Source organism: Lepisosteus oculatus, chromosome 15, assembly GCF_040954835.1.
Source record: "Lepisosteus oculatus isolate fLepOcu1 chromosome 15, fLepOcu1.hap2, whole genome shotgun sequence".
NCBI lineage: Eukaryota > Metazoa > Chordata > Actinopteri > Semionotiformes > Lepisosteidae > Lepisosteus > Lepisosteus oculatus.
In genome coordinates this window covers 23,776,616-23,799,905 of record NC_090710.1, presented here as the reverse complement: position 1 = coordinate 23,799,905, position 23,290 = coordinate 23,776,616, and the positions used below count along the sequence as shown (strand labels likewise).

Genomic DNA, 23,290 nt, shown 5'->3' with positions numbered 1-23,290 from the left:
CTGGATGATCTTGTCAGGGATGCTATTCGCAACAGGTCAGGTTAGTCCTCTGTACCTTGTACAAACTGCATAACTTTACATTGTTTACAAGAGAATCAATGAGACTGAAGGACAGCACATTCGCTATTATTTTATCACATATACCCTGCTGAACCTTGAGATCCAGAGCAGTAAAGAAAGGAAAAGTAAATAAGTTTATCTAAACTATCTTCAATAAAGAAAAATACAATACAATTGTAACATTATGGTACATACCCAATGGGAATCCTTGTTTCCATGAGAGTTACAGTATTTCATTTTAAACCAATGGGACATTGATTTCTGTGTTTGTTTTCCTCAAATCTACCTTCCCTTAAACAGTTTAGAGTTGCCATTAACCCTTGACTAGATCCCAATTTAGAGCAAATAATTCATGAGTGAAAATTGTTCTGAGTATAATTTATACAGTACGTACTGTATCATAGTAGTAGTATTTACTCCCATGACTGGGTCTCCCTGAAGGTTTTGCTCCCCATGGATCCAGAGGACTGGCGTCTGGACCGTCAATGGAGCTGCCCAGAAAATGATAAGACTTGACATTAAAAAGTGTAGTTGTAATGTAATTACAAAAGCAATACAGACAAAGTCCTGCAGATAATGGATATTTCACATAACTTTTCTAATCCCCATAAATTAAAGATGGACAGCCACTTATTGTAAATTGTTTTCCAGAAAATTGTCACAGGATTGCAGGTGGTCAAGCATACTGTACAAAGAGGCAATGATTAATGAATTTAATGACCTACCACTCCACGATAAGAAACAAATCATTGTTCCCCTTCTCTCAGAATAGGAATTCTTGATTTCAAGAAGTCCATTGTGATATCATAATGATTTTTTGAGCCAGATGAAGCATCAGTAAATAGTTCTCGATTGAATTGAAATTGTACAGGTCTTCTAGTGCAATGTGCTACATTAAGGAGTGGAGAGCATGATATTTCATGCATGAGAACATGAAAATAAGGACAGCCATAATGTATAATTAAAAACCATATGCAACTCTGTGGTATTAAATTAGAAAATGTTTTAACTGGACCTTGAGAAATCAAAATTTTTACAGTTTAGATGAAGTAGCAATAAAGCAATGAGCTGTTGTTAAATAGTGCAGCAATTGCTGCTTATTTAAATTCCATTGATTAATTTATAAATAGCATAAAACTCCCAATCAAGGAAAACGAACACTACTTAGCAAATATGTTCATAAAAAATAAACATGACCTTAATCCACTGAAATTGTTTTACCATATTGGTTTGCATGGAGCATTATAAGTAATAGAGAATCAGAGCAAAATGATCATGCATGATTTAGCCAGTCCCTCTAGGTCTCATCCAAAGTGGTTTGAGTCTTTCACATCAAGCACAAAGGGCACATTTCCCACTGTCTAATTTTTGGCCTAATTGACTGAGTAACCACAGGGAAATGAGAACTGCTGCCTTTCCTTATTTTGGTTGGTATTATCCTGGAAGGTTCTTGGTCTTGGTCTCCAGTCTGGTAATTTAAATTGAAGCTTTTACACAAAGTAACAGGATCCCTTTTATTCAGAACACATTTCTGGAGCTATTATTTCAAGTCAAAATGTACTGCAATAGCTTTCTCACAACACAGTTTTTCATCTCTTTAGTTGGTAGATTTTCATTTTCACAAGATTTTCTTCTTGTTGTTTTTTCACTTCTATAATTGGCTTTTTTATGGTCTGAGTGGTATACACTTTATTCATAGACATTTTCTTCCGTTTCAGCTCCTGAACTCTGTACTGTAATTTTTAAGTTGCTACCGTCCTCATGGTGACATACCTAACCAGTTTTCTCCTTGTTTAACTGTTCAGTTTGGAGGGATAGCCTGGTCTAGGCAGTGTCTGGCTGCCTTCCACTTCTTAGTCATTAACTTGTTCAAAGAGACATTAAGGGTTTTTGAAATGTCTTTATAACTATCTCCTGGTATGTGTGTTTGATTGCTTTATCCCTGAGTTCTTTTGAAAGCTCCTTGGTCTTCATAGTTGAATATGTGCTTGAAATGAACTACCTGAACGAAAGATCTTACAGTGATTACTCAATAAGCTAATTTTGTGCACCTGTTTAGGTATGGTTCAAAAAAGGGTTTGTATAGTTATGCAATCATCACTTTTCTATTTTTCTTTTATATTATCTATTGACTTTTCTTTCTTTGAGGTTTTGTTTTGGGTATGTGAAAAAGCTTGCGTAGATGACAGATTAATTGGTAATTCAAAGTCAAACCTTTAAAACAACAATGTGAAAAACGTGCAAAGGTCTGAAAACTATTGCAAAGCACTATGCATCTTAACATGTTTTTAAAGAAAAAAAGAAAAACGTATAGGCCGAAAAAACAATACCACGAGTCTGAATACACAGATTTCTTCACATTACTATGATAATTCAACATAAACTATACTGGAACATTTGATATATGATTAGATTGAAATGCAAGGGTATAATACTCAGCAGGAAAAAAAAAATCTAACACTGTAATGGGAAGATAGGCTTCACATAGATTTATTTATTGTCTAATCTGTTTTATAATACAATATTAATATGTGATTAATAAGTTAAAACGTATTATTAAAATAGCTTATCTGACAAGGTCTGTTCTTTACTGTTTCGACCAGACCAAGCCTTGGCATGTTGGTTTTCTAATGCATGTGCATTCATGATTACCAGTGGTGTGAAACACCCTCTTAAACATGTTAAAGAGATTCATAATGTACATTTTAATATACAACATGAATACTCCCCTTTCATAGTTGAACTCTATTTCTGATTACCTTTGCAATTTAAATTTTTAGTGTTGACTGAGCTAATGCTTTGAGTGTTACTCTTTGGACCATGTGACAAACCCTTGGCTGTATCATAACAGGATCTTTAAAAATAGCAGGTTTGGACCAACAATCACACCAAATACAAACTGTAATACAACAGTAATACAAAACAGAATACAACTGTAAGGTTCTAAAAACACTGTAGTGCCACTATTTACATAGCAGGGAATTTCAAAAGCCACAACCTAACACTGAAACAAACCACTCTCTCTCTGAGATACTTCACCTTGTGACAAAATGTTTAGAACACTCAAGTTCTTTAAGTACCTGGTCAGTCCTTCTGTCCTCCAGGTGAGTCTTAAACCAAGTATAACAAATAAAATGCATTTTATGAACATTATTAGCTGAAAATCCATCCATCCACTTGTGCTGGTTAGGGCTCTGGAATTATTGAAAATCTCCACACATAAATTTCGATAAAATCCTATTTTCCGTCCTACTCTTCTTTTTAACTCTTCCTATAGTACAGACCCTGGAGTATTATACTATCACACATTGGATACTCTGTTATACTCCTATGAGAAAGCCACACAAACATGGTGATAGCTCAGATTCAGCAAGGTATTTATTTTAATAAACGTCTCCTAAACCTACAAGATACATAAAAACAAAAATCGCATTATTCATTCATTTTCTAACCACTGCATCCAATTCAGGCTTGCGGGGAAGCTGGAATCTGTCCCAGCAAGCAATGGGCACAAGGCAGGATACACCCCGACTGCAACAATAGTCCATCACAAAGAACACACACAGACATAAACATGCACACACTCACACCAGGGCCAATTTTCCCAGAAGTAGTAACCTACCAGTATGACTTTTGACTGTGGTGTGGGAGAAAACTGGAGCACCTGGAAGAGTCCCACACAACCATGGGGAGAATATACAAACTTCACACAGATACAACCCCAGGTCTAGAACTGAACTCAAGGGCCCAGCACTGCATGGGAGCAGTGCTAACTATTGCGCAATCATCTTCTATCATTTAATTATGTTAAATAATATCATTTTAAAAGTCAAAGTACTTCAGATATGTATTATTTTTTATTCTAAATTTTCATTTAGAATAAAACCCTTAAAGAGTATTTAAAAAAAAGGTGATTATCCAGTTGAAAACTGTAAATATTTGGCAATGCTGTTCAATTGCTGTAAGGTTTCAAGTTATACAGTACATTTACCTTTTATGAGCTTCAAGAAGCTGGATAAATCAAATCCTAATAGCACTAAAAACTGATCACACAATGCTAAACCTGTTGTCAAGGTTTAAAATCCCCTTTATGTGCATTACAGATGCTGTCATAAAAGATGTCAAAAACAGGAGAAAATTGAATTTGTTGTGTATACAAGTATCTGCCAGATTTAATACTGCATGCATGTTTTTTGATCTAAGAAAATAAGGAAAAGAATCTTGCTGAAGCAAGAAATCTATAATTCTCAAATGCCCAAATCCAGGTGTAGAAGCTTTATTTTTTTATTTTACAAGATATGTTTTCATGTAAAGAAAAACCTATAGGTCTGACCTCCTCAAAAGATTGCCTTTGGCTGTCCGCAGATTGCTTGTTTTCAATGGCTTGTCCTGAGGGAGTGATCCAAATCAAACCATTATAAATTTTTCAATACTTCTTCATGCTCTTTAGACCTCTTGTTAATACACTTGCTTCTACTGCCAGGCAAATCCAGCATGTTTACACTTGCTATGTGGTTATCATTTTAAATAGAACCTTATATTCAATGAGAGAAGTATGAAATCCTCTTCACATTGCATAATAAAATATTTAGCATCTACTCATTTTAATGCTCCACTTTTCCAGGAGACTGCAGCATTTTCTGTTTTCAGCTGTTCCCTTTCAGCTAGCATTTGTTAATTAAAAAGCAGATCTTTCCTAACTTTTTGACACAAACACTATTACATTTAAAGAAATGTTAACCTTGCAATAAGACTCAAAAAATAACCTTGAAATGAAATGAAAAGTAAAAACAGACTATGCATCTAAACATCTGGCAGCCATCTGAGGTACCTGGACCTTGGCCAACAAGGCTCTTGAAAACTGAAAATGACTTCATTATGAAGAAATAATGATCACATATTCTGGTTTGAACTGAGATACTTTACCTTTCCTTGATTTGTTAAAGATACAATCTATATATTTTCACTACCAATGATTTGTTAGCAATCCTTGAATTCAACTATTGGTGAATTATAGAATTAGATGATAAATTTGTCAACATATTTCTGAGAGATATGTTCATATATAGGTATTATTAGAATATCAAAAGCTAAAGAAAGAAGTGCATTTTTAGAGTTTCAAAGATAGCATTGTGTCATTAAAGTACAGTATGTTCATGCTGTTAAATGCATATTTACAATGATGGTGAATGGATTGTTTTGAAGATTAGCACACTGTTTTATGAAGATATATTGTACAAATGCTTTTAAGAAGAAATCAATTCAGTGTTAGCTTTAGGTGCCTTTTTATTATATGCTTTTATAGATGACGGAGATCATAGAGACAAGATCCCACTTAAATCATAGTGGTACTGTTCTTCTTTGGCATAGTTTAGACTCTCCTTAAACCTCAGCTCAGAGTAACTTTCTGTACACGGATTTGCCTGGAGCAGTAAGGAGCATGGATATTCCTGGAGAGGGTTATCGTCACTCAAATTGGCAGCATGCATGCAAACTAGTGAGGAAAATTAAATTTAGCTGTTTTTTTTCCTACTCCATGTAGCTAGGGTTTGAATAAATAATCTCAAAGTCATATGATTTTTTTCAATATGTTGATTTAAAAGGAACAGTACTGGTAACCCAAAACTCTTTGCTGGAAATGACAAAAAAAGTGAACAAACAGTTCAGATTCACTTCTTGCGAAATGGTAATGCATTACTTAATTCTGTCTGTCTGCAGGTAATATTGGAATGTTTAAACTTAAAAATCTGTTAGGTGTGTTTGTAACAAAATAATTCACACTGTTAGGAGACTGTTTACATTGAAGCTCACGAGGATGGTTTTAGAAATACCATAAAAAACAATGGGACTTTAAACTAGCAGGTCAGATGCAAAAACCACCTTAGGTTAAAATGTCCCCTTAAGTAATTCCTGAGGCTAAGGCTATTGTGAAAAGCAGCTGAACACAGTGAGGTCCAACCACTTTCACCCAAGTTCAAAAGGGCAGGAGCTCATGCACAGAAAATGGGTCTCTCTTCAGGTTCGACAAGCAATAAAATCACAAAGCCATTAAATGTAAACAATATGCTGGCATCAATGCCAATGTAATCGAATAAAACATTCCATCTTTTCTGCAGTCTGAGGCATACAGTACTGTACCAATTTAAAAAGGCCTGCAACCTGTTGGTTTTACAGTATATCACATAGAAAGCAGGTGGGTTACCTTTGCAACTCCTAATGTAGGAGTTACTTCAATGTAGCAGGTACCTAAAATTCTATAGAGAAGGAATTGGATTTAAAAAATCCAAATTAAAATACCAGAGAAGATTCTTTTAACACAAGATTTCTGAACACAACTTTTTAGGATTCTGTGACATAATATATGCTTGCCTGATCACACATCAGTATATTTTTCTTTTAATGCACAATGTCTCTCCTACCAGATTTACTTACACACCTCAGACCTCACCATTTGCCAGTCAGGAGTTACTTGTCCCTAGTCCCTACAATACAAGCAGGGAATTTACATTCAAATATCCCCATGGGCTCATGAGGCCAATTCTGAAGAACGACCATAAGAATGTTACTATATTTAAATGAATAAATAAATGTTCTTAAACTCATTATCAATAAGTACCCATTTTCTTAGGTGCCAGGCTTTATAATTGTGACTGGAAACTCCGTTTCCAGAACACCTGGCACTCGTGAGGTATCCACATGAATACATACCGCTCACACACAAATGCAAACACTTCACTATCTAAACAAAGGCTATAACTCTGGCTTCCAAGGTAAACAAACTAGTCTGGTATTCCGGGGATAACTTTGCTTGCTCTGTGGGTGCACACACAGAGTAAAGTAAGGTTGTTCCCGTATTATCAAAATTAAACATTAACTCAAACCGAACACCTGTTTTCCTTTGTTTTAGAAGTGAAATAAACCAAATTGGTGACCAATTGACGCCTTTCAAATAAATAAGATGTTTGGATTTCTCACCTGCAAAATGGTTTCTCCCGCAAACCTGTAGGACCCAAACTTTGGCATGGCAACAGGGGCTGGTTTAGTAGTGCCTGTTTCAGGATTGCACATGCGTGGATTGATTTGTAAGAAGATACCATTAAGAGGGGGGTAGTATTTTTTAAACAATATTTACAGACATTAAAGTAATATGATATTTTATTTTTGGTAATAATATGTTGATTGTTTAATTGTGTACTTAATGAAGAAATATGTATATGAGAATTCTGATCATTATTTTGTCAAATTATTTTTGGTTTTATAGTGGAATATTCTAGGGGGAGGAGTTTAACCTAGAAAAGGAGCTCTTCGAGATGGATGGGGGGCAGATGAGAGATAGGAGAAGATTGGAAGGGGGGTAGAATAGTAGCTGCCTACAGCAGTCTATTTGAGAACACAGTTCCTCTTAATAAAAACCATTGCATGTCTTTGCAATTGTGGCTGTGCCATCGTTATTGTTGCATTCTATCTATGCCTCTTAACTCTTCAAGGAGGAGACTGTGACAATAATAAAAGCTTGTTCACAATTATTATGGCAGACTTTTTTTATCTCACCAAATGGCTTAAATTCACCATCATTAGCGACTATAATAATAACCAGCATCTTTAAAAAATCATTGGCTTATTATAGGTAACTTCCTTAGTAGTTCTTTTTTAATATATGCAGTAACTGGTCTTAAGTGGTCATTGATTTTAAAGTATATTATTAAGCAAACACACAGTATGTGGTGGTGTCAGCATTAGAATAAAAATGCAAAGTTAAAAATACCTCTTTCACAACAAATTCAAGCCTCTAGAAGTCTGTTTCCTCTATAGTCGTAGTGACTGGCAGAGGTCGTTCCAGATCTCAAAAATAAACTTCAATCATTTATTTTTAAAATGTTGTATTGTAGTAAGTACAGTGTTAGTTAGAAAATGTATTTTCAATTAAACAACAATCAAAACTTTTTGTGTTTTGATTATGCATACATTTTCTCAAATCCTATCCAAAAGAGAAACCTCATTTTTCTTTGGTCTCCAGCTCTATTTTGCATAATGATTTATCTTCATTGCCGATGTACTTTTTGTTGTTTAATGCACTTCTGCCTTTAAATGATATATAATTTAAAATCATCCGTATAATTAGATATTATTTTTGATACTATCAACTCTGGTTTCTCTTCATCTCGTACAAATCTTTTGCCTTTTACTAAAGATTTCCGTGGAGAGGAGCATGAATGAGTTCCGTGCGAGTTTTTTTTCTCCTTGCCTTCAGGTGGGGTGCAGTTGGACTGGTCAAGGATCTGCGCCTGTGGCTGAAAGGTTGCTGGTTCGTTTCCCGCAGCAGGTAGAGGAATCCTACTCTGTAGGGCCCCTGAGCAAGGCCATTAATCAACTGCTCCAGGGGCACCATATAAAAATGGCTAACCCTGCACTCTGACCTCAAACCTCTCTCTCTGTCTTAGAGAGCAAGTTGGGGTATGTGAAAAGATAAATTCCTAATAAAAGAGTTGTATATGGCCAATAAAGTGATCTTATCTTAGCTATTGATTATTCAAAAGTCTGTCAGTTTTTCTATTAGGACAGAAAAAAGAGGTAGCCTCAGAGCTTATTCAGCTGTGGTACTCAGTACCTAAGTTAAAAGAAAAAAACCTAGCAAAGATATTTAATATTAAAATGTGCTTTATGTAATTATGTCTGATAATAAGAGTCACAAAGTTCTATTTGCAAGAAGCATAGCAATTAAAAGAGGCTGCTGTAATAAATTAGTAACCAAAAAGGTCTCCCAGACACAAAATTTATTTAGTGACCAGACAAAACTTACAGGAAGGCACAACATATATTAACAGTAAGTATTAAGTATTAATTGAATAAGATGCATTTCCAACCCATTCACTGAGACATTCTTTGGCTGTGTCCCAAATGCCGAACTTAGCCCTAAGACTTTCTTTCAAGACCAGACTTCTGTGATTTAGAGAAGGTGTGGACTCAAGGTGTGCAAGCATTCAAGGGTGCACTCTTATAAAACATGTGATTGTTATGTCACACAGGGAAAATGCTTTAACACTGCTTCGCTTTCAATGGCTAAGTGCACACTGGCAGAAAATTCTTTAATTTTTTTTTTCATACACTGCTCACTGTTTGATTAAATTGAATGTCATCTCATCCTTCCCCACACAAAAGTAGTGACATAACATGTTCATTCATGTTGAGCAGCATCAATTTAAAACAGGCGAACTAAATAAGGAAAACTTGGCAATAACGCTCTCTGTTTATTCAGAGCTTTGTACTCTGTCTTTCATTGTACAAAATACACTATATAAATGAATATTCATTAGTCAAAATGGGATAACGAAATAACAGCTTTATGTCAATACTTTGTACCTACTGTAGAATACGTATGAATGTAAACTAACCTAATGAAATTTTGGTTTTCCATAAAATATTATGAGTTTTAAAATTGTAAAAAAGTTATATTTTACTAACACTTGAATAATTCATTTCCCAAGGCAACTTCACTATGCTTTGATAGGTTAGAACATGAAATGTCACCATTCAGCAAGCCATTTGGGGGTAAATCCCTTCAGTGATGTCTACATTGATGCAGACTTATGAGAAGGGTGCATACTGTATAAAGGGCTCATTTGGGGTGCTTGTGAGCACACTTGTGAAACACAAATTAGAAATGGGACAACATATGGCCTTGCAGACATGGGTGGGAATCTGCAAATGAGGGGCATGAGACCCAATGTCAGCATCACTACACATATGAATGAACTTAAGCTCTGTTTCCAGGGTGCAGATTAAACTGCTGAGGATCTTTTTCGAAATGTGGAATGCGCTTCTTGGAAAACTCTCCAGTTTTTCTCAGGACATTGACAGCTCAAATCCCAACATTTTGAAGAACTTTCAAAACATTGGAAAATCCTTGTTGCAGAGTTTGGAGTGTACATGCAAGAACTGGCATCAGAATTTCAGGATTTCCAATGTTCTGGCCCAATTTCTTCCCTTTTCTTTTCTGATTAAAATAGACAGCTACAGTATGATACCAGCAACATGTATTTTTCAGTGTCAGTGGAGGAATGTTGTTGATTTTGAACTATATGTTTTCTCAGTATTCGGATCAACATACCTGTACTAACATGTATTTTCCCACATTAAGTTAGTTCTTTGTCCTACCATAGCAGAGCTGGTGGACAACTGCACAGTCTCAGAAGCTTGCATGCTGATTAAAGTGTCAAGCTACAAGCCTGAGATTAAAGAACTCCGTAAGGGTAAAGCTCACACTAAAAGATAAGTTGTGCATATTCATTTATTAGGTTTTTTATATATTTTTGTATTCATCAAATTTTTAGTTAGACTATTAGTGGCATTAAAAATGTATCAATGGCACACAAAACGCAAATGGCGTGCAAAACAAATGCATGAACATGTGCCTTCTGAGGAGTTGCTGACCCCTGTTATACAGCAACATATAGGAAGTGCAGTGACAACTTGAGAAGATTGGCGTGAACATCACTGATGTCACCTTGATCCTGCAGGAGCCTGGCAAGTCTTACCATTTATTCTGGGATATGGGAGTCCTGGCCTACTTTTTCCAACCCTACAGTACCTCCAGCAGAATTAAGTGAACTGTACAAGGGAGCATTGAAAGCAGCTTTTTGGGTCAAATCTTTGAATTGCTTAAAAAAATTAAGTTTACTTACAGTACACAAGACTATAAAGCTCTGTTGTTTAGATTTGTTTACTGGAGACAGACATTTACCTCTGAGGCTTTTCCATATGGACTTTGTTAGACTGATTGATATCAGATATTATAAAGACAAGCTTTAGTATGTATCTCCAAGCTATTAATTCCTCTATAGATGAATTCTTTCTCCAGTGCCCAGATGCCTTCATGATTTAATTAATTAATTGTGGACTCGTTCTCATACGGTGCAGTTGATAAGTATAAGTTAAATTAATCTACCCAGATATTCTTAACTTACACCTTTAAATATATATTACTTCATTAAAAAAAACCTTGAAAACAGAACACTTATATAAGTTGGTACCATGTAGTACCAGTGTGTACAATTTGTTCAGTGTGTATTTAATGTAAGCAGGACATTCACTTTTCATGCAGTTGAGTTATGGAATTCTACTTCATTATCAGTGCTTTTTATCATTAAATACTGCATTATTATCATTTGTTCTGGTACTGAAATGTGTCTTATAGCCCTCCACAGTGTAAAATTAACTGTAGAGGAAAACATCTGTACAAGTACAATTAAGTTTATCTAAAATATACTGTGCCCTTCAAATATATTGGGGGCAATAAAGTCACAAACTGTTGCTTAACTGTTTCCTTTACAGTTAAGTAATTAGAATTTGTGATCCTGAAATTAATAGGAAAGATCACTGCAATTGAATATACATTTTTGGGGTAATTCCATGCATACATTTGATCTTTTCAGAACAAAAACCTACTTTGTGCTCAACCCAATGCTTTAAAGTAACTATAAGTATTGGGACACATAAGTAAATGTCAGAGTGCAAATTCTGTAATTGGTTTCATATCCTTTTGAGGCAATAATGAAGCCTGTGGCCCATCGACCTTACTACGCCCTTTGTGTAACCACTGGAGATACTTTTTCAAACCTTTGGCATAGCCTCTGAGTTTTTTCTCAACTTATTTTTGTTTTAAATATAGTATAACTCTAAAAATTCTTAATCTTTATTTATAAAATTGTGAGTCATAAGATTATTATTAACCAGGTGAAAATAAAACCAAACTTCGTATTAATAAATGTTCATATCTCAGCTTTCTGCAAGATGTTTATATTTTCATAAATTATTCTTAATCATAAATGCTTTTAATTTACCTTTAACTAGACATCCAGTGAACTATTTTTGACTTTCTGGCATATTTTTTTCTGTGGGTACAAATCCATCTATGACTTTGACGTATTTGAGTCTACCATCACATGTACTCTACATGATTTCCTTTAAATGTGAAAAAGTGGTTGTTCAGAATTATAATAACATTACTTTAAATAATGGTTTAACTTGAAAAAAGCCTGAGCATCAGCTGAGAATTCTAACACCAGTTTGCAGGAAGCTGTATTTAATCCTACATACTCAACCCTGTAACACCATTTTACCACTGTAGTCATTGTATATGTCTTTTAGCTACATACTCAGGATCAGCTCTACGAAATGATCAGGTTCGTATCAACAACCTGCATGTTTATCTTATATTTCACCCAAGGTATTTTGTTTAAATTTTGGCAAAAAATCTGATAAACTCAACTCCTTAGGCACACCAACACTATTTTGAAAAAAAAACATCTCTAAAAAGCTCTGCTGCACTGTTCCTCCTTTTAGACAACATATTGGAAAGTTCAGTAATACTGATGACTTCAAGAGACAAAAGCACTGAAATTGAGAAAGGTGTTTAGGATATTGACATAGTGATAGAGTTGCAGATGTACTAAGTTTTACATTGCAGCATAAACAGAATTAGCATTGGCAGATGTAAGTGGGCACAATTACAAATGTCCCATGTGCAAGGAGAAGAGGTATTCAAGTTGACATTTGTGATTTCCATTCATTTACTGTATGCATACAAAGAAGCAGGAGGTTTATCACTATGCTAAGGTTAACAAAATGCCCTTGTGTAGGCAAAGCCAAAATATCTTGAGTCCTGACCCATAAGTACCATAAAGACAGGAGCACTTGGGTTGGCTTTGGAAGAAAAAGGGAGTCTAAGACTTTTTTGCAAAATCTGTTTAAATGTAGAGTTTCTCAGGCAAAGTATGCTGCAGAGAAATGCATATCAATCAAATTTTTTACTTTAATTAAATTATTGTCTTACCAAGTTCTGCTTTGCTCTGTTAATTGTTGTTGTAAAAGCTTGGTCTTTCTTTTCTTGAAATGGCAGACATTTCTTTCCACAGTAATAAACAAGTGACACAAAATAAAAATGTATTGCGACTAAATAATGAAAACAGTTATCAATAAATATCTGTTTATCACACATGAGCTTATATATTTAGTACCTGCTATGTATTTAGCATGCTAACATATTAACCAATCACTCTGTCAGATCATTCTCATAAATTAATGCTTAATGCATACAGTATTTGAGTGTTAATAAGTTATTTGCTATAGATTTTTAAGCTGTCACTTGCATTCTTATTTTTATGAAACAATAATATATATTTAGAAAGCTTCTTTTACACATTTTTCTTATGCATTCAAATTGTGTTGTAAAATACTGTTACAAGGTTTATGTTGTTGACAGTATATTATGTGTCACACCAGAAGCTGCCATTTCTTTCTGCATACCAACAGAAAACCTACTTTCTGTATGCTACTGTGGTCTGAAAGGAAATTAGTTATTTTACCCTAAAAGGTGCGGCTTCTCAATAGATGTACTGGGCTTGCAACTGTGTCATAAGTATATAATTAAAAAATAATATTTTTGTTATTAATGCATCTTTTCAAATCTCTCTACACATATTTTGATGAACTTATTTATGTTTAAACTTACATGGCTTACCAGAAAAGTAAATGTTTAGTATAACTAAGTATACTGTAGATATACAATAAATGTAAGTGACTAAGCCATAACAGAACTAAAATTTAAAAATCTGACATTTATTTATATACTGTAAAACATTTTTTTTCTGCAATGCTTATTTTAACTAAATAACTAAGTTTAATCCTGCTGAAACAAATGAGATCTAAATGATACTTCATCAGATACTGAAGAGTTACAAACACATAAAAACATGATTGGAAGCTGAGTTTTTATTTTAATAAGAAGCCTAGAAATGCACAAGAATGGGATTGTCTTTTAAAACCACGTGCTTCACATCTCTTACAGATTCTAGACACTTTAAACATTTACACATCCCAGCTATGTTGTTTTTTGTACTCTTGATTTCAAGAGGCCTTTGAAGCAGATGACAGACAATGAGAGGTTGGGCCTTTAGAAAAAAATCTTTGTGAAATGAAATGTTTTGAATGGTCATCAGATGTCAACAATTAAAACAACAGGAAACTGCTCTCTGGTTTTCCACAAGCTGAGTTCTCGCTGTAAATATAATACATGCTGTGAAAAATACACTTAAGGTGTAAAAAAATACAGTACACTTAAGGCATAATACATGAAATGTGTTTTATGTCAATCACACCTTTTGCATTTGGAAGCTGCAGTTTATGTGAAAAAAAAGATCCCAGTAGCTCAAGAATATCACTGAAAAGACTTGCACTGATGGTGTTTTTGGCATTCTGTATCTCACTGCCAGGTGAAGAGAATTTTTTTTTTTGCATAAGAAATAACTCTGTAACATTGAAGCTGCAACCAAATAATAGAGTTTCATGCCAAAGCTATAAAACTTTTCATTATTAAATTGCTTTAAGGAAGTTACATGAATATTTAGAATAAGCTGTTTCTGCCTAGTCTTATTCTATTTGTAAAAAAAACCCATGGCACATTCTGTAATAGTTCTTGTGTTAAGCCACTCCTATTGTAGAATTAAACTAAGGGCCTAGAAGTCTGAAATCCTAAATGGGCACTGTAGTCTGCTTCTCTTTCAAAATAAACCTTGTCAAAAGATGGCAAAAGTGATTTATGAGCTTACTGCTGTGGTGTAAATACGAATTAGAATAATTAATGGTGCTATTTTTTGTTAAAGTGCAAAACATACGGGTTACTCCCTTGCTTGTTTAATCTATCTGAAATAATTAGAAGAAAATCCAGAAAGAGCTTTTATTTTTTCTTCATGCCTTTTGCAGGTAACATAATGAAGTGGGGCCTGAGTAAGCCAAGCACTTTAAATGATCTACTGTTATGTTTAACACCCCTTTAAAGTTAGCAATATTAATGAAGTTTTTTTTTTCCTGGCACAGACTACCTTCCCTAACCCTGAAAATTGCAATACATTTTTCTTCCCAAAATATTTGTGTCAACTATTCATCAGCAAGTCAAGTAAATCATGCGTCTTCAAGTGAGGATCGAAAGCAATTACCATTAGCAACTATCGTCTGCAGACGATCCTTTCTGCCCTGTGCCTGAATCTCAATGATCTCCCAAGTGTGCCCATGCAATTTAACAGCAAGATCAATACACCAGAGCAGTTAGCAGCAACGACTCCCTTCAAGTGCTTCACAAAATGCGCTACATTTTCTCCACCGAATAAATGTCAAAACATTCCACCAGCTACAATTCTTAGGAGAAATTGTTCTTGTGAAACATTATTGACATACTTTAACCCACATTTCCAGCTTCCTAGGAGGAAGTCAATTCTCATTTGGCAAGAGTCACATCGACATGTGGCCCCCGCTGACTTTCTCTGTCGGCCTGAAAACTGTCAAGATCTGGTGCAGGGGATTCAGGTGTCAGAGGTCAGCAGCCTAGCAGTGACCCAAGGTCAAGGTGACAACAGGCTGTCTCATGAGGCTTGCATTCATCTCTAACATGGCCTTGAAGCCAATCAATGCTATTAAAAAGTCTGCCTGTCTTGCAGACTGTGCTACCTGATCTATGAGCTTTCTTCCTCTTTATTTCTTTTCTTTCCAGTAGCTTGTGAAACAGCTGTAAAAGGCAAGCTTAAGCTTGACATTGAGACTGCAGTTTCTTTTCCCAAATAAGAAGCTCCTGTGTAAACCAGGAACTTTTAAGAAATTAAATCTATAATGTTTGAACAATATTTTATTAAGTCAGCGCTCTTTATATTTACATTGGTGCATCTAAGGTTATAGAATTGCATGAAGCAATTACACACATGACCAAGTTGATAGCCACTGAAATAGCTAAAGCTTTTATCATCCCTTCAGGAGAGTATTGCCAATTCTATGTAGCCCAAACACTGATGTAGTTTGCATTTCAATTAAAAATAGAAAAATCCTACTTTGGGATTTTTTGTGTTACAAAACAGATTTGGAAGTAAGGAATATAACAAACCGATGTGCTTTAAGGTAGACAGAAAGCTATGTGTTTGAAAATAAACATCCCAAATTGAGGTTTGTTTTTGCATCATGAATTATAACCATGCAAAATGTAATTAGGAAATGTTTACATAACATTTTGAATAAAGCAAATGTAGTAGTGACACATATACAAAAAACAAGACATTTGTCAACTTTGTGAAATCAATAAAAATAAAAATAAAAACAAATGTGTCAGAAAAATGTAATATTTATGAAACTATTACAAAATACAAAGGTTACCTTTAAATAAAGCCAAAATGACACTTTAGGAAATATTCACAAAGAAATATTTCCCATGGATTTTATTATTATTATTATTATTATTATTATTATTATTATTATTATTATTTATCTGGGATTACTGGGTTTAGTACTGGTAGGTTCTACAGTATGTAGTAGTCCTTGTGAAAAACCTGTGAATTCTATGAGATCAATATAATTGAATGTCACATATGTACAGAAAAATGTTTGCTTCCTCTTTGTTGTTTATGTAAACGTTAGTCATCAGATATTTAATATCCGATAATTAACAAATTAGGATGTTTTGTGAGACACAGTCAAGATTAGCATAATATTGATTGCACTATAGCTTACAACTATGTGATGTGTAATATATATCTCACTTACTAGGTGCAGCAGATTAATTACAGTGTTTCAGAAACTATTGGGTTTGGATTGGATGTGAAAATGTAGCATGATTTATGCTTTGGCACCGTGTTACTGAGATGTATTCACACACACGTAGGTTAGTTAGGAAAAGTTTACATTTTGATAGCACTTTCGTGCTCTTCTAATTTTATTCAGAGTTGGAGCCTATGGGGATGTCAGCATCTCATTTGCTGACAGTGCAAAGCACTTCAATTGTAATTGTCCCACAAAACAGAGAGAGCAAGGAAAAGTAAAATTTTACTGAAGGATGTGGCAATGTCACCTCTCATGATCTGCCATTTATCACAGGATAAACTGAAGCTCACATAATAAGGAGTATCTGTTCCCTCATTGGCCTTTTGACCTCAGTATATGCAGGTTACATTTTGCCGCAGAATTGTGCACTTGTTGTCTTCTTTCTAACAGTGAGTTATTGGTCAATGCGATAATCAATTTTAACATGCAGCAACTTTATCAACAAAAGAGTGTAGCTTTAAACTGCAAGTTGTATTCTTAAAAATTGAGAAAATTTTCTCCCATGGCTACAACAGATTTTTTTTCTGTGGTACGTGGAAGAAACTATTTTTAGGAAATGTCACCATACTCTAGCCCTCGTACTTTTTAAGTACAGCTCGAAGGAGACAATCATATTTGCATTTTCGTTTTCTTGCTTTTCATTTTGGCTTCACATCTTGTTAAAGTGTTTTGCATTTCCATTAATTTATTTCATGGTAATTAATAGTCAGAAGAAGCGCACTTGATTCACACCTTGTCTTCAGCCATCACCGTGTATAATACTCCTTCCTGTTTCACTCTTCAGAAGCTGCATTTGATGGAATCTGTAGCATAATAGCCTCCAACCTCAACTCTTTGGCTGCATGTTATTTTCACTCTGAAGACGAGTCTGTCAAGTTACTGCGAAAACCGACCAAATCAATTTCAGTCTGGCCTCACCTCATAGACGTCACTGTTCTTTCTCATGGGGGGGGTACTAATGTTGATCCCTTCTTTTAAAGCCTTATTTGTACACAACATTCAGCAGATGGAGATCATAGGTTATGGCTGAGGTTAGGCTCTAGATCAAAGTATAGACCAGTTTTTATTTGTTTTCAAATTCAGTTATCTTTTAAATTTTATGTTCAGATATTAGAGAAAGGACATATGTAATTCGAAGATGACTTCTTCACAGGACCAGGACTGTTGGTGTGGAGTTCATATTCTCACCCCATCAACACATGGGTTTTCCGTATTTACTGGAGGTAATCTGGCTAATCACTTAAACAGAACTGCTGAAATATTAACTTTGCCTCTGTATTAAAATCAATATTTAAATTATAGTGAACCATATGATACAGTACAATATTTGTGTTTTATTCAGGTAATCCACAGCATCAGCAGCTTGAACAATTAAAACACATGAATGTAACCACAAACGTACAGTGCACGTAAGTACAGTGCATAGAAAGAGATACACATTTCCACTGGACAAAAATATAAAAAGAAAATATTTCTATGCTACATGATATATATAAATTACATTTTAAATTCCAACAGTATAAAATACACAAGCAGAAGATACATTTTTTTAAAGGAGATCCTGGTTCATATAAAAGCTGGAGAACAACATCCTGTTAAAAAGTCAATGTTTTTGTTTCTTTAGGGAATATACAATGGTAGGGAACTACTGTAACTTTGTGCAGCCTGAGGGCCTCCTGTTTTACCAAACAGAAGTAGTGGACATACTGCATCCCTTGGTAAAGAAGTACTGTATAATGTTCGTGATTCTCTTTACTTTTATTTACCATTCCCATTTCCATATGGAAAATAAGGATTTACTGGGGAGAAAACGACGGAGACATGAGTACTGCTGCTGCTACTTGAATGCATGCAAATGAGGATGTTAAGCACCAATAATGACCTGTCATATATTCATAGGCAACTCACGGAAGTCTGTCAAGTCCTGAACAGATGTAAAAATCACAAAAAATACCATCGTGGCATGTTGTATATAGCAAGGTACTGTATATCTGTCAAAATGCCTCAGCGGGGAAAGTACTCTATACTGTATAAGTATGCTTATTCTCAGCCATAAATGCAACATTATTTTGCAAAAAAAATGAAAGTCTAAGTTTAAACATGTTACTGTTTAAGGCAAATAAAAGGAGAAAAAGGGACAGAAAAAATGAATAACTTCACATTATTTAATATTTTGTATTATATTTACAGTTAAAACAAAAACACAAACTAAATTAGCTACTAATCATAATACTAATCATTAACCACGTCTTCATTACTGAAAACCAAACTTTGTACAGTACCAGTACTTAAAGAAACAGTGGGTTTCTTTCTGTCTCTGTCCCAGCCACCTGGTATGTGCTTTGATTTGTGGTGAATCTACATCAGCCCTGTTACCATGCTGTGTTTGTATGCTAATTTCAATTTTTTACCTACTGTACGTTTGCATTTAATTACTTTATTAAATTGGGCATTACACACCTGGTATAACTACAAGGAGTGAACTGCATTTACCACACATTACATGCAAATTACCATCATTTAGGTTTTTGACTCAAAAGCTTTTGTTTCTGGCAAAGATGGTTTCCTGCAACAACAAAAACTTTTTGCTTAGTGGTCTTCTTGCCTGGGTACTTCTGGTAAAGTGTAGCGGAGTGACAGCTACAGTAGATGCACTAATTAGGCATCTCGGGGACTAGGATTTCACCAAATACGTCTATGAGAATATGTACCAATAGCATCAAGTACACAGTCAACTGTGTCCTGAATGATTAGCACAAATTACATAATAAATTAAAATAGAAAACTGTTTTGTATAGCCAAAATATCTTTATATAACTTTATTTTTATCCTAAAGGGATGGAAATGTATCTTTGGCATAACCATAAAAACTAAAATAACACTCAGGGCCTTCAGCAAACAGTTGAGAAGGGCTGAAGGTGTGGATAATGAGAACCAAAATATTTTGTATTTCAGTGACCACTGAGTGTTAGTTCTAGGGGTAGCATATTCTATCTGCTTTTATTTGAGTAATCCCATATCTCACATCATTTCACAACTGGCAGAGCGATGTCTGGGTAGAGTTGGGATAACTCAACAAGAGTCCCCTTGGCTTTCCGGAAAACAGCAAGTCTAGTGTCCTGCTGGGTATCTGTGAACCTGCAATGACATCAGAGAGAGATGTGTCACAGCTCCCATCATCAGAGGTACCGATCTTGTAAAGCACTGTGGAGCTTATAAATGGCTCCTGGAGAGCATGTTGGGAAAGAATGTCTATGCGTCTCATTCTCTTCTAAACTATTACAAGAGTCATTGGCATATACAAACAAGGACAAATTCCACATTACAGGTTCTTTTTTAAAAAGAACATAAAAATGTCAAAATAGCTTCACTAAGCTACAGAACCTAAGAGCTCAGAAATAAAAAAACACAAGATAGAAAGGGTGTTGAGACATTGACAGGCTAGCAGATGATAAAATAAATAGGAACAAGAAATATAATATCTTCTCTTTCTACTGTGTTAGTTTAACACTTTGTTTAAATGTTCCAGTAGCATGTGTTCCTTGGCTGAATCAAAAGCAAACAAAATATTGACAACAAACCTAAAATATTTTATGAAATGCCAGCTTTATCTGAATGTGTTGGTATTATGGCAACTGATCATTTTCACGATGCATTCCATATTCTACTGTATACAGTATGTATACTTTAATATGCTTTCGTGGCTAAATTGTGATGCTGTCTTTTTACCAGTTGTATAATCAAATCATCAAAGACTGTTCTTTATTTTTAGCACATATGCTAATATTGTTTTCACCTTATTTAAAACACTTTCATATACTGTAGATGTTAGCATATCACAGGGCAATGGGAAAACGGGAACATTTACCGTATAGCCACTGATCAAACCCACTGTAGTTAGTGAGGCTTTAGGGGGTGAGAAGAGAGAAGAGCACCCAAAGAAAACCCAGGTGAACATGGGGAAAATATGCAGCCTCCACACAGACACATGTCTGAGGCTGGGACCAAGCCCAAGAACAGGAATTGTATGGCAGAAGCATTAACCTCTATGTCATAATGCCACTCAAAAAATGTTTAGAATTGAGGAAAAAATGTTTAATCACTCATATAAACCCTTGAAATATTGTTGCCATTATCAGTTAAAGTTTCTAAACGTCTAACATAAAATACAAATTTCTGTAGTCACTCAAAATTATACACCTCGCACAGTATATTTATATGACACTAGTAGAACCTGAGGAACTCTGTATACATTATACAGTACACTACAGATAGAGATTTCTTTATGTGCAAAAAGGAACTTTTGTTATTGGTCATTTAAATAAAACGTAGCTTCATCAGGACTGGCTGTGACAGCATGTTTTGATGGTCTCCACTGACAAGAAGCAAGCCGAGAGCAATTTCTCCAGCCTGAGCTGGTGCTCAGATGAGCTGTAGCCTTCCTCTGGAAGGTGACAGCAGGAGGCTCAGTAGGTGGTGAAAGGAATAAGTGCAGAGAGCGCAGCATCCCATCACAGGCTTCTTTAACCGTAAAATCTGGGAATTCATGCTCAACTGAGCAATAAGGAACAGTGATGAAAGTGCGATGGCAAATCGGAGTGGCTAAAAGTGCACATTTCAGCTACTTTTTGTGTTTTCCACTTTCCTGCTTTGTACATTTCAAAGTAAAGAGTGAGGACTAAGACCCCCAAGCCAACAGCACATTCTACTCTAGAGTACAAAACGTTCTGTATTCCTTGGAATCTTTAATAGAAACAGATTTGCTGTCAAGTCTGGCTTTTCTGCAGTGCAACCTGATGGAGCCTCTTCCAGTATAAGCAGTAGACAGCTGAGGTGGAATATAATAAAGTTACCAATAAGATGAAGTTCAGTAAAATAATATTAAGAAGAGATGGTTGTACTATTACTCTGTCATCCTAGGAACACTGGGCATAAAAATATGTCATAGTACACTACTTTTCTACCCCAGACTGCTGTTGTCACCATTTTCTTGTTAGTGAATAACAACCTGGATGGGACACCAGTCTATTGCAGTTACCCCTTCCATTCTTCACATACAGTAAGTTTGAAAATGATTATTTCAAGGTTCCTCCCAAAACATTTTTTCTTTAAATGAAAAAGTATTAAAATACTGTGTATGGTTTTAGATTTTTTTGACCCAACAGGTTATTTTTACAGTGTATTTTGTTTAATTTTTAGAAAATTGTAAAAGGATGTTTGCCCTTTAAAATACAATAATGGAGGTAATAAGGGGGTTGACATAAAAAAACAGTATCCAAACCTTGTTGCCTTGGTCTTTAGCAGTGTTTAAAAAAGGGTGATTCTTTGTTTTTCTCCTTTGCAAACCCTTGAGAATGTCTTTCTGAGATATTGAGAAGAAAATGACTTCATTAAGATTTTGCTAAGAGCTGTGTTTCTTTTGTTTACTTTTCAACTATTAGATGTATAAACCAGGACCTTTTGTAATTGTTGTTCTTGTGAATCTGGGAGTTACTGTACATGACAGTCATGCTGACAAAGGAATATTGATATCATAACTTAAGAGAATGTTCAGCAACGAGCAGTCAATACTTTTCATGACCAAGGTTATTTCACTTTTTCAGAATTTCTATCACTGGTGTTTTGCATTTTCAATGTTATACAGGATGTTTGTGTCACATTTCACTTTATTGTATATGTAATAAATGCTTAGGCCTATTCTGTTAAAATAAATTAATAGATATGTTCTTAAAATAATAAATAGTTCAGGGTTACAATGATGAGTGCATTAAAAGTATTACTATTAGTGATATTTTCAAAATTATTAGATTTCAGAATTGAAAAGCTTATTATACTACTGTCTCTATTCTAAATAAACCATAGAAGCTTCTACAATTCCATATATGTTACTGGATGTACTGTTTTTTACATACAATGTGACACAAACATAAATAATATTCACATAAAAGAACCAATTTTCACAAAAATAGGCCGTGTGATGGGTGTGGAAGAAGCAAGGATTAAAAAATGGAAATGTGATTAAGTAGATTTATTTAATCACAGGATTTTTAGAAAGCCATGGTTGACCTTTTGTCACGCCCTCCTTCTCTGTCCTGTCCCTAGTTTCCGGTCTGCTGTCCTTCCGGTCCCTCTCTTTCCCTTGGGCTATATATTTCCGGGTCTAACACCTCCCTAAGCATTGACGTTCGGATGTCCTGAGACCCGCCTAGCACCAGGGTGCCCCACGTCCGCTCCCTGAGGGCATAGGTTTCTATACGGCATTCCTGAACTCTTTGCACTAATGAGCCGGAGCCTTTTTCCCGTCTCGCCGCTACGCATATGGGTCTTTTTCCGCTCTCCTGCTCCCCACGGTTAGTCCCTTTGGACGTCTGTGACACTTTTGATATTAAACCCATGTACTGTAGCTATTGTCTTAAATCCACTGTTTTGGAAGCCTAGGGTACAAAGCGGGCCTGAGAGCATGTATTGCATGTCATGAACAGTAATAGAAGATGCAAGACTTCACACAGACTTATGCCTAGTGCCAGATCCAAACACACCACCATACAGCCCAACACTTTAATAATACATTACCTTACATTACCTTTGCTTA

General features: G+C 35.1%; 1 long non-coding RNA gene and 1 other non-coding gene across 3 annotated transcripts in view; one reads left to right on the top strand and one right to left on the bottom strand.

Annotated features, from left to right (window-relative positions):
* LOC138223129 (uncharacterized) overlaps positions 1–7,105 on the bottom strand; it is a 48,407-nt gene extending 41,302 nt beyond the window's left edge. For both annotated transcript variants that reach the window (XR_011181640.1, XR_011181641.1), the window contains exons 1-2: positions 7,036–7,105; positions 455–551 (exon numbers count right to left, since the gene is read on the bottom strand). This is a non-coding gene — a long non-coding RNA (uncharacterized lncRNA). The remainder of the gene's footprint in view (positions 1–454; positions 552–7,035) is intronic.
* Positions 7,106–8,201: 1,096 nt separating this feature from the next.
* On the top strand, positions 8,202–8,315 carry LOC138223176 (U5 spliceosomal RNA). Its single transcript, XR_011181696.1, has one exon. It is a non-coding gene; the product is annotated as a U5 spliceosomal RNA (small nuclear RNA).
* Positions 8,316–23,290: the final 14,975 nt, after the last annotated feature.